General features: G+C 41.5%; 1 protein-coding gene and 1 pseudogene across 2 annotated transcripts in view; one reads left to right on the forward strand and one right to left on the reverse strand.

The window, feature by feature from the left end:
• Positions 1 to 13,142, reverse strand: part of SV2C (synaptic vesicle glycoprotein 2C) — a 255,816-nt gene that overhangs the window by 44,786 nt on the left and 197,888 nt on the right. The gene's annotated exons all lie outside the window — the stretch shown is intronic.
• On the forward strand, positions 1,744 to 2,556 carry LOC136308416 (transcription factor BTF3 pseudogene; annotated as a pseudogene).

The following is a 13,142-nucleotide window of genomic DNA, read 5'->3' on the forward strand; positions in this document are numbered from 1 at the left end:
AATGGTGTTGGGAAAATTGGACAGCTACCTGCAAAAAAATGAAACTAGATCACCAGCTTACACTACTCACAAAAATAAACTCAAAATGGATAAAAGACTTAAATGTAGGCCGTGAAACCATAAGCATCTTAGAAGAAAACATAGGCAGTAAGCTCTCTGAATCTCTCGGAGCAATATATTTGCTGATTTATCTCCATGGGGAAGTGAAATAAAAGACAGGATAAGCAAATGGGACTATATCAAACTAAAAAGCTTTTGCACAGCTAAAGACAACAAGAACAGAATAAAAAGACAAACTACACAATGGGAGAACATATTTGACAATACGTCTGATAAGGGGTTAATAACCAAAATTTATAAAGAACTCGTAAATCTCAATACCAGGAAGACAAACAATCCAATCCAAAAATGGGCAAAAGAGATGAATAGACAGTTCTCCAAAGAGGACATACAGATGGCCAACAGGCATATGAAAAAATGCTCAACATCACTAATCATTAGAGAAATGCAAATTAAAACCACAATGAGATATCACCTCACACCAGTCAGAATGGCGCTCATCAACAAAACAACACAGAATAAGTGCTGGCGAGGATGTGGAGAAAAGGGAACCCTCCTGCACTGCTGGTGGGAATGCAGACTGGTGCAGCCTCTGTGGAAACAGTATGGAGATTCCTCAAAAACTGAAAATCGAACTGCCTTTTGACCCAGCTATCCCACTTTTAGAAATATACCCCAAGGACACAATAGAACGGCTTGAAAAGGAGAAATGCACTCCCATGTTTGTGGCAGCATTGTTCACAATAGCGAAGATCTGGAAACAACCCAAGTGTCCGTCAGAGGACGAGTGGATTAAAAAGCTTTGGTACATATATACTATGGAATACTACTCAGCCATAAGAAATGATGACATCGGATCCTTTACAATAACATGGATGGACCTTGATAACATTATACGGAGTGAAATAAGTAAATCAGAAAAAAAACTAAGAACTATATGAATCTATACATAGAAGGGACATAAAAATGAGACTCAGAGACTTGAACAAGAAAGAGATGGCAACAGGGGTGGGGGGTGGGGGGAGGGAGGATATGGTGAAGAAGGAGAGAGGGGTTGGGGGAGGGGAGGGGCACAAAGAAAACCAGATAGAAGGTGACAGAAGACAATTTAACTTTGGGGGAGGGGTATACAGCACAATCAAATGTCAAAATAATCTAGAGATGTTTTCTCTCAACATATGTACCCTGATTTATCAATGTGACTGCATTAAATTTAATAAATAAATTTTAAAAATCATTGTGTGTATTGCAATAGGGAATACGCCTGGGAAAGTGTTTCTCCAGCCTCTAGGGGAAGGGCTGGCAAGTAAGCAACTTGGGCATGAGAAGAGTGGAAGGCAGGTCCAGGATGTGCTGTGTGTGGAATGGTGGAGGGGAAGGGCGCTAGAGCAAGGGTGAGGTGACTAGAGGAAATATAGAATAGAAACTAGTTTCAAATAATTGGATATCCACTTACTGACCAGAAAAGGTTTTGCCCATTTGGAAAATACAGGGTAGGAATAGCATTAAAAATTAGAACTTTGCTTTGAAAAATCCTAGAAAAAAAAGTTTTAGAAATTAACAAACCACGAGTGTGGATCTTGCTAGTTATTAGTTCCTTGAAATAAATTGCAACTCCAAAATGAGTAATGGAATCATGAATAGTAGGATTATAAGAAATAGAAATTGCCGGCCTCCCTCTAGCTGCCATCTTGCGTCCCTGAGCGTGTGAGTTTATTCTCAACTGGTCTGCCCAAGACCTTCTGAGCACCAACCCTAGTCCCCCAAATGGCCCCGTTTCCTCTCCAACAAGATGAAAGCAACTATCATGAACCAAGAGAAACTCACCAAACTGCAGGCACAAGTGCGCATTGGTGGGAAAGGAACTGCTCGTAGAAAGAAGAAGGTGGTTCACAGAACAGCTACAGCAGATTATAAAAAACTTCAGTTCTCCTTAAAGAAGTTGGGAGTAAACAATATCTCTGGTATTGAAGAGGTAAATATGTTCACAAACCAAGGAACAGTGATCCACTTTAACAACGCTAAAGTTCAGGCATCTCTGGCAGCAAACATTTTCACCATAACAGGCCATGCTGAGACATAGCAGCTGACAGAGATGCTACCCAGCATCTTAAACCAGCTTGGTGCAGACAGTTAAAGGAGACTGGCTGAAGCTTTGCCCAAACAATCTGTGGATGGAAAAGCACCACTGGCTACTGGAGAGGATGATGGTGATGAAGTTCCAGATCTTGTGGAGAATTTTGATGAGGCTTCCAAGAATGAAGCAAATTGAATTGAGTCGATGTCTGAAGAAGATAAACTTGAAGAAGTTACTGGGAGCTTCTATTTTATATTATGACTGCTTTTTCAAATTTTGTTTATGGATCTGATAAAATCTAGATCTCAATATTTTTAAGCCTATGCGCCTTGGACACTGCAGCTCTTTTCAGTTTTTGCTTATACTTAAATCATTCTTTGCAGCTAATTAAGCTGAAGAAGCCTGGGAATAAAATTTGAAACAAAAATTTATTAAATTTATAAAAAAAAAAAGAAATAAAAATTATCAGAGACAGGCCCTCCACTGGTGTAAAAGAGAAAGATTCCAACACTCTCCCATGGGGCCAAGGTGGGTATTAGGTCCTCTCCAAGTTTCCCATTTCCTTCGTGTGGCATAATTATTATCTGATGAGGGAGGCATGGAGTTCATGGGGAAGACCTGTTGCATTAGCCATAATAGTAAAAATTGTAAGAATTTTCAGAGAATTTTGGGGAAATTGGAAACCTCATATAGGGTAAAACAACCCACTATTGGGAAAGTAATTTTGTAAAATTTGTATTTTAATTAGCTGCTCAAATTAAGGCAGTTAGTTACAAGTAGTGGATTGGATTATACAGGACAAACGTCGGGAAAAAAAAGGTAAAAGTAGCAGGCTCTTCTCCCAGTTCCTGGAGTCTGCTTCCCCCTTAGCGCCCCACCCCTCATATTGACTTAATAGTATAAATTACTGTGAGGATTAGTATCTCTTTGCCAGCTGAGTAGTTTGTACCAAAAATCCCTTATTGTGTAAAAATATATTTTGCATGTTAGAAATATATATATTATTTCAAAGGCCTTTTGTTAATTCTCCTTTTTATTTGCTGTTTTATATTGAAATTTTGGTTTAGACATTAAGAAATATGTAATAATTGTTAATAATCTTTTATGTAACATTTAGTTTATTATCATTTTGAAACAATATTGTTAAAAATTTCTTTTATATGCTAATGTATTGAGTTATTCAGCAGTGGAGAGACTCTGGAATCCTAAAGGAGATGCCAAACCTGTTTCTCTTGCAAACCTCTAATCTCTTTTATTTGATCCAGCTAATAACACTGTTTTTGTCTTTTTCCAAGAGTTTATATAGACAGAAAAGGGCCCTCAAGCCCCTCAGCGAGATCTTCTGAGCATGGTTTTTAAGGTCTGTTCTGTAATGACCAAGAAAGAGACAGAAAAGGCAAACAGAGCCCAAAAGAGATCAAGAAAAACACTAGCTCTTGGCATACACCCTTAAAGGCTCCAGTGTCCCAAAGGGGCATCATAGGATTCCATCAGGGTCCTGCTTCAAGAGTGGAAAGGTCATTGAGCTAAAGCCTGCCAGGCTTCTCGGCCCCCACCAGGGGATATGTCTTTGTTGTGGGAAAAAGGGACAAAAGAAGGTAAGCTGCCCCTTCAATCCACGGGGGGAGGGTTCAGTCTCTTCCAGCTCTGTTCCAGCTACCTGTGACCTGACCTTGCCCAGCCTGCTGGAACTTGCCAGAGAAGGTTAAAAGTGCCCAGGACTGTTAGCCCCATTTCATTTCAACGTCACTGTGAACGAGCCTAGGGTATTTCTTCCAAGTAGCAGGTAAAATGATCTCATTTCTTGTAAACACAAGGGCCACTTACTATACCTTGCCTAATATTCGAGTTTTATTTATCTCTCAAAGATCTCTATTGTGGGTATTTCTTATTTCTGTTGCTTTGTTTAATGTATAGTGTCTCTTTTATTTCTCTTGTCTCAATGCCCCCATGCCTATTTTAGGCTGAGACATGCTCCTAATTCCAGCTAGAAGCAATAGTCATTAGGACTTGGACTCTAGCTGTAGAGGGTGGAATGTGACCACAACTCCAGTGCCTTATGGATTTTTCCTGAATATATGTGACTCCTGCTCTTTGGGACATTTCTCAGACCAAAGTGGGAATTGGGTTACATTTGCAAATAATATAAAGCAGTGATAGTTTCAACATAGACTTAGTGAAATTATGTTAACACATTAAGGACATTTAAAACTCTAAGAATTTTATTTTGAATCCTGTTATATTGGTTAGAACTTTGTTTGATAATGTAGTAGACTTTGATCACTTTATTGTATTAGGACACTTGTTATAGTATTTGTTAATATTAGCTGTTTAAATATTATTTTATATTTTTCCAGTGTGTCTAATATCAGAACATAGGAATTAGGAATTCAAATGAATAGAAAGATGCCACCCAAAACTAGTGGGGTTTTTAGGACCCTTATTGCTAAAAGGTTTATTTAAAACCAATTAGAAAAAGATTTTGCCAACAGGAAAGGAATAATTAGAAAAGCTGGACTTAGAATCTATTACAGAAGGCATAATATCTGAGTATTTAGTTTGTGTCCAAGTGAATACTAAGAAAAATAAGAAAATTACATAAAGAAACAGGGAGAAAAGGGCTTTCTTAAGTAAACACTTAGAAACAGACTTTAATAAAATAATTGACAAGTAAATATAAGCTTTTCCTTCTAAAAGTAGGGCCTCAGTGACAGTTGTTAGGAAGTTGCTTTATAAAATTTTTATCAGATTTAGCTTGTCCATTCTAGTGTTGGGCCTGCATTTATATCTAAAGTCTCACAACTAGTGAGAAAGGAATCACATATTAATTAGAAGCTAATTTGAAGTTACATTGTGTCCACAGACCCCAAAAGGTTCAGGACAAGTAAATTGCATGAATTAAATCATAGAGGAAATGTAACCACCCCTTCTTTAAGTACTTGCAGGATTTACAGGTTACACAGAAAACTGTTCAAAAGACTGTCCAAGAGGTGCTTCCAACATTGTCAGGAGATCCAGTACATCACCCAAGGACTGACTCTCACGTGGACAAGTCCACACACCGTGATCTTGACCACTCCCACTGTTGCCAAGGTAGAAGGTATGCCCGCTTGGGTCCACTATAGCTGGTTGAAGCCTGCAGTCCCAGCAAAGACACCCTCGTCGACAGTGGAGACCGACTCCACCAACCCTTGTAAGTTAACCCTGAGAAGGATGGCATGCCCTGCTCCAACCACAAACTGAAAGCTGGTTGGTCTATGTATGGCGAATGCATAAAGAAACTCACTAAGGACTCTGTAAAGCCAGTAGCCACGGCCACCATCACAGCCAACTGGCCCATGCAGGTTTGCATTAGATTTGACAGATGGTAATGAAACAATGGAGCCAAAAACTGGTGAGCTATCACCTTTAATCCTAGCTTGCACCCAGTGGGCAAGTAAAAACACACATTGGGCTCCAAAATCCACTCATTCAGTGCTCAAAAAGTTACTGACTTATCCAAGTTTCCTAGAGTCAAAAGTATCTACCTCACCAGCCTTATTCACCTGTTTCCCTTCTCCTTCTCTCTGCACAAACTGGCTTCTCCTTCAGCACTCCGTCATCTTGGCCTCTCCTCCATGTGGCCTTTCTCTGCTCTCCTCAGGAATCGAGAGAGAGCAAGCTCCTGGTCTGCCCCACTTTATAGTGTAGAAATCAAAACCTTTAATCCAATATACAAATAGGAAAGTCTCTAATACAAAGTCACTTATCTGAGGCTTGATGGGATTCCTCATGAGAGTGCACCACCCCACATCATGCAACCAGTAAAAGGTATGAGGAAAAGCTTAGTTTTAAAACTAAGCCTTAGGCTATAACCACCCTGCCTGCTTACAGCCTGTCCCCCACACCCAATGCAAAGTATAAGCGAGCAAACATATATATCGTATTTACAAACTTATTTGACCAACAGACTCCCTTTTTGATCAGACTTTGGGGAAAAGGAAAACCAGGGTAAAACGAAAGCCAGCTTAATTGTCACTAAAGTTTAAAAGTTTTAAAATTAAGAGTTCTGACTAAAAGTAAAATTGTTATAAAATTAGTTTTATGTAAGTTGCAAAAAGGTTTGTGCAGTTTATAAGAAATTGATCAGTAACATTTGTTTCTTTAATGACCGTATTCCTATTAATGCTCTCTGTTAAATATTTGTTACATGTTATAAGTTAATATTCTTAAACAACAGTCTCATGCTCTTCAGTAAATTAAGTCAAGGATTTGACTTAGGACAGTGGTCCCCAACCCCTGGGCCACGAACCTGTACTGGTCTGTGGGCCATTTGGTATTGGTCCGCAGAGAAAGAATAAATAACTTACATTATTTCCATTTTATTTATATTTAAGTCTGAACTATGTTTTATTTTTTTAAAATGACCAGATTCCCTCTGTTACATCTGTCTAAGACTCACTCTTGATACTTGTCTTGGTCATGTGATACATTTATCCATCCCACCCTAAAGGCCGGTCTGTGAAAATATTTTCTGACATTAAACCAGTCCGTGGCCCAAAAAAGGTTGGGGACCACTGACTTAGGAGATAAAACCAGTGAGGAATATAGTAAGGAACCAAAAAGCTGAAAAATTAATAGTGATATTTTAGGAGGAAAGGTCAGGCTTTCCCTGTCCTGTCCTTCCTTTGGGAGAGGGTGGAGAAGAATGTAGACATTTCTGGCTTGCAAGAACAATGAGTCACTTAATTTTAAATCTAAAATAATGGTTAACTGAGAAACTTCTTCTCTTTCAATGGGAGACAGAACTTACATACCACCCTACATTGATTGAAGTTCATCCCCCCTCCTGGAATCTTGAGAATAACATACCTCTAGGCAAAGGAGAGAAGATGAACCCTAAAAAATTTGTAAACATCTTTGATTGTGTTACCTTGAAAGTCTTAATGTTTCTGTATATCCCCTAAACAAATGTAAGCTTGTGCCATGATGTCATGTTCTCCCCTGCCCGTGTGTGATCAAGGGTATATAACCAGACCGAGATGTATTTGGCGCACATGATTTGGGTTTGAAACTGCCCTGTGTCAGCCATATGCAGCTGGCATATTTAAATAAATTTCCTCCTTATTAATAAAACCCTTCAAAATTCATCTGGACTTGGTGTCTCTATGTAAACCTGCAGAATTGAGGTATGGGTATTTTACAACAATATAACTTTAATTTCAAATTTACCTGCTCTTTTTGAAATGATTTAGGGTAGCTTATGAAAGATACAAAATTAATAAAATTAAAATAAAAGAGGGAAAATAGGGCTGGGGGGAGCAAAGCAAACATTTGGACCATGCAGATTTAGCAGAGACAGAGGCTCTGGCCTCCTGATTTCTCAACAGAGAAGGAAATGTGAAGGTTTAACAAATTTTTATTATATTGTAAATACATATATATGTGTGTCCAAGAAGCCCCTGCATATATATATGGAGCCACTTTTAAACCAAGTTGGAGTTGCCACCTCAGAAAAATTGCCTTATGCCTCAAACCTTTGAAATGTTACAACAGGGTAAAATAACCTTTGAACTGGGCCTGAAGCAACACTATCACAAAACTGTTTGCAAAGATTACAAGAAAGCAGATGTGGCTAACAGATTAATGACTACTGGACTGAAATGAGAAACATTGTTTGGAATTAGTTTCACTATGCTAGCTTTGCTGTCCTTATAAAAATGCCTGGTTCTATTGATGTAGTTGCTCCTCTTCCCTTTCTCTTAAACACTCCTTACCTTGTCTCCCAATGGAACACTATTTGCATTTCTGCTTGAATCAGTGCTTCCAGAATAGCTATTCTTTTTTATTTCAAATAAATGCCTGTTGCCTTTCACTTTGGTCTTTAATTTTTAGGTGAACAATATAAAGTGAGGAAGCAGAGCAGCTTCTCTGAGGGGGTCCTAAAAGCCCCTGCATTCTGCAGTGGGGGAGAGGAGTGGATTCTGCAAAGATGAAAAGGTGCATTGTTATGGGCAATGTCCTGTCCTCATTGGTGTTTTCACAAGAAATGAAAAGGTAAACTCCTAGTAAAAGTCAAAGGTATAACATTAAAGGTAAAATCTGTAATGTGGTTGACAAATGTGGCTTTCAAGTGTTACAACTTTTGTAGCACTTAGATTATACCTTAAACCAGTGGTTTTTAACCATCGGTCCACAGACTGGTGCTGGTCTGCCAGAACATCAGGGTGGTTAATTCTTTTGTGGACCAGCACGAAATTTCTGGCGGACCACTAATGGTCCGCAGACTGGTGATTGGAAAACACTGCCTTGAACTATATATGTTCCTCAAATGTAATCTTTCTGACTGGGCTCTTGATGGGACTTGGCTGTAAAATGGTGCAAGAGGCTACTTTTTAACTTGGGACCTAGTATCAGAGTGTCCTATTCTGATTATTGAGGAAGATCCTAGAAACTGGGCATGTAGTTGGCAGTGCTAAAGTTCTGTTATAAAAAATTACAGCCTCTAGCCAGAATTCTTATCAAGACATCTTCTAATCTGTCTCTACACAGAAACTATAGGGCATTTGCATACAAAACCATGAAGAGTTTCCTTTAACTGCAGAGTCAGAGGTCAGCAGAGGTCTCCTAACCTGATCCAGAGCAACACGGCAGAGATGAAAGTGAAGGTTTTAGTCTGAAATAGGGTAGGTGGCACTAGCTAATTCACGGGGGCCTTAGCAGTGCTGCTCTGGAGGACAACTATCTCTGAATCATTGAAAGAAGTGCTGACCTGCATGTGACCTGGTAACATCTGCTCAAGTGCTGGAGAATGTCAGCCAGAAGCAGCGTGAGTGTATGGGAATGCACCCTGCAGACCGCCCAGTCACTGCCCTGACTGCTGTGCTCTAAAACCCAGCACCACGTTTTGCTGTTCCCATACCTGAACACGACAGGAATACCATGACAGGCTGGTTCCTGGGACCCACAGGACTCCTCCGAAGCTGACGTCATCTCTCTCTCCCTGCAGCAGCCTTGTCAAACCTTCCTGGATTGCTGGTCTGGGATCCTCTAGCCATCGCTCATGCTCACTCCCTCACTGGGACTCACATTTGCATTGCAGTTGTCCCAGACTTCATCACCCCCATTTTCTCTCACACTGGCATGTTCCATAATCAAATCTGTGCATGTTTAATCCCATCTTGACCTCTATTTCTAGAAAGACCTAAACCAACATAAACGGCAATTTCTGTTTTTATCTAAATTGATGGTTCTTAGGTTTCATTTATTTAACCCTGCCAGTAAGTCTGTTTCAGGGCTTGCGGCAGATGACCAACCACAAAGGAATGTCTGAGGTCACAAGCCGAGAAGTCTTGGATGATTGAAAACCCCATGATCCTTCTCATTCTCCCTCCCCCAAAACCCTTAAAACCCAGTCCTAGGCTGTGCCTGGTGCGCAAGTCAGCCCGGCAGGGTTCCCTTCTTCCTTTCAATAATGCCTGTTACACTGGTCTTTTCGGACTCCAATGGATTCTAACATTTGGTGCCAAAACCCGGGAGAGAGTACTGGACGCCTGGAAAATCTCTTTCACCAGCCAAACTTACTATTAGGGAAGCAGTGGGCAGCAGCAGCTCACCCTGGGCTTACTCTCTGATTCTGTTTGGCTGTGTGAATGTAGGTTGATTGGCCGGCTACCCGACTCTGTCTCGAACCCCTGCTGGACCAGAAGGTAAGGAATTTCTGCTCTTTCCCATCTCCAGTAGGCCCCTATTCATCCCTCACCCTCACTCTACTACCTGAGGTTCACAGTTTGGAAGGCTTCTACTCCGAGCAGCCTGCTTCTACGGACTTTCTTGAAAGTCTAGGCACCTAGCCAGGTTGCTTTCTACTACTACTCTGGAACTGAGGTCTCTGGTGACAATTGGTTTCCTCACATCCCACACACTCTACTCTACTCAGAATAGTTGAAAGAGTCAGAGGATGCTCTTCTCTTTCTCTATTCTCCACCCACATGGGCTCCTCCCAATCTCAGGCCTCAGAGACTACTCCTTCTGGATGCCTCTTAAAAAAATCTCGTCAAACTTGACCTCGTGGACAGTGTGACCTCAATATAAACACTACTTTCAATTACAGTACACTCAAAAATCTCAATAATTTCTACCACCGGACTGGGAAAGCCTCAGAAATTCCTTACGTGCAGGCTTCCTTTTACCTTTGCTCCTGTTCTTAATCTCTGTGCCACCTGTTCTACATGCAGGCCATTTTTGGCCAAAGAAATCTCACGTAAAACCTCTGCTCCTAATCTTTCCTTCTCTGTGAACTCCCAACTCTCTCCTCCTCCTGCCTGACCCCCAGGGGCACCCCTCTCTGGTCCCTCTGCAGATCTCTGCTGCTCGAGTCTCTTCCCTCCATAAAGCCCTCTCTCTTCGCGAATCCTGTTTCTCATTCACCTCTCTCTTCTTTGTTCCCTCCCCCCTCCTTAGAAGCTGTGGCTCCAGCGGCAGTGCCTGTCTCTCCCTCTCCCCAACCCCCCTTCTCACAAGCTCTGCCTCTCTCTTCTTCTACCCCTCCTCCCTACTTACAGGCTGCAGCAGGGTGCCTTTCTTCCCCTCATCCCCTCCCTTCTCCTTACAGGCTCTAATCTTTTTAACTCCTCTGACCACGTGGCACCACCACCAGCACTTCAACCTCCTCCCCCTCCTCCTGCAGATTCTGACCCTCCTTCTTTCCATCCAGCTGTTCACGCTGTCCATCTGTCCACTTCCTCTCTTCTTCCCTTCTATGCTGACAACTCCCTACCATCTCAAAAAACTTAAAAAGGCAGAGTTGTCTATTAAGCTGTGTAAGTAATCTGTTTTGTCTCTTTGTGTCTGTTTCTAAGACCTTAAACCAATAATTACCCACCTCTTAAATCAAGGCTTACTCATCCCTACAGACTCTCCCTCCCTGCAATACCCCCATCCTTCCTGCTTGAAAACCTTCAGTGGCTTATCGCCTCATACAAGATTTACACCTAATCAATGAGGTGGTAGTTCCCCTCCATCCAGTAGTCCCTAATCTCTACAGGTTCCTGTCACATAGTCCCTCAAACACCACTCACTTCACGGTCCAAGACCTCAAGAATGCCTTCTTTACCATTCCTCTACACCCTGACTTTTACTTTCTGTTTGCTTTTTTTTGGACTGACCCAGACACTAATGCAGCCCATCAACTTACGTGGACTGTCCTACCCCAGGGGTTCAGAAACAGCCCACATCTGTTTGGGCAGGCACTAGCTCAGAATTTAGCAGCATGCAATCTTGAAACTAGTACTCTCTTACAATATGTAAATAACCTACTCCTCTGCAGCCTGTCCCTGCCTGCCTCAAGGAGACACACCACCACCCTTCTTAACTTCCGCATCTTCTCTGCTAAGGCTCAACGTCACTCTTAGTCCATAGCCTATCTGGAAATCACCTTAACCCCACCACCTGAGGTCTCATTTTAGATCGAACTCAGACCCTCTGCAGTCTCCAACCACCTACCACTGCAGATCAAATCCTTTCTTTCCTCAGTCTAATAGACTTTTTTAGACACTGGATTCCCAATTTTGCTCTCTTAGTCAAGCCCTTCAGTGAGATCTTCTGATCATGGCTTTTAAGGTCTATAATGGCCAAGGGAGTAACAGAAAAGGCAAATAAGGCCCAAAAGAGGTCAGGAAACAGCAGCTTTTGGCATATGCTCTTAAAGGCTCTAGCAACCTAAAGGGCTTCATAGAATTCCATCAGGGCCCTGCTTCAGGAGTGGAAAGAAAGGTCATTGAACTAAATGAAGCCTGCCAGGCTTCCTGGCCCCACCAAGGGACACATCTTTGCTGTGGAAAGAGGGACACGAGAAGGTAAGCTGCCCCCTTGCTCCATGGAAGGAGGGTTCAGTCTCTTCTAGCCCTGCTCCAGCTACCTGTGACCTGACCTTGCCCAGCATGTTGGGAATTGCCACTGAAGGACCAAGGACATTGTTCACGAGCCTAAGGTATTTTTTCCAAGTAGCAGATAAACGAATCTCATTTTTTGTAAACACAAGGGCCATCTACTATGGCTTACCTGAATATTTGAGTTTTATTTATCCCTCGAAGATCTCTACTGTGGGGGTTGACAGTCTGATTTTGTTGCTTTATTTAATGTATAGTGTCACCTTTATTCCTCTTATCTCAATGTCCCATGCCTATTGTAGGCTGGGACCTGCTGCTAATTCCAGCTAGAAACAGTGGTCACTAGGACTTAAACCAGGGATCCCCAAACTTTTTACACAGGGGGTCAGTTCACTGTCCCTCAGATTGTTGGAGGGCCGGACTATAAAAAAAACTATGAACAAATTCCTATGCACACTTCACATATCTTATTTTAAAGTAAAAAAAAAACAAAACGGGAACAAATACAATATTTAAAATAAAGAACAAGTAAATTTAAATCAACAAACTGAACAATATTTCAGTGGGAACTATGCTCCTCTCACTGACCACCAATGAAAGAGGTGCCCTTCCAGAAGTGCGGTGGGGGCCAGATAAATGGCCTCAGGGGGCCACATGTGGCCCGTGGGCCATAGTTTGGGGACCCCTGACTTAAACTCTAGCTGCAAAGTGTAGAAATGTAACCACCCTTTCCCTAAGTACTTGCAGGATTTATAGGTTACTCATCAAACTGTTCAAAGACTGTCAATGAGGCGTTTCCAGCAGTACATCACCCAAGGGCTGACTTTTATGTGGACAGGTCCACACACCATAATCCTGGCAACTCCCACTGCTGCTAAGGTAGAAAAACAGCATGCCTTACTCCAACCACAAACTGGAAGCTGGTTGGTCTATGTATGGTGAATATATGAAGAAACTAAGGACTCTTTTAATCAGACTTTGAGAAAATGGAAGTAGGGTAAAAAAGAAAGTCAACTTAATTGTCACTAAAGGTTAAAGATTTTTAAATCAAGAGTTCTGACTAGAAAGGAATTGTATGGTTTTGAAAATAGAAAGTATAAGGTATGGAAATACTTTTGAAAGAAAAAGAAAAAGGC

Source organism: Saccopteryx bilineata, chromosome 6, assembly GCF_036850765.1.
Source record: "Saccopteryx bilineata isolate mSacBil1 chromosome 6, mSacBil1_pri_phased_curated, whole genome shotgun sequence".
Taxonomy (NCBI): domain Eukaryota; kingdom Metazoa; phylum Chordata; class Mammalia; order Chiroptera; family Emballonuridae; genus Saccopteryx; species Saccopteryx bilineata.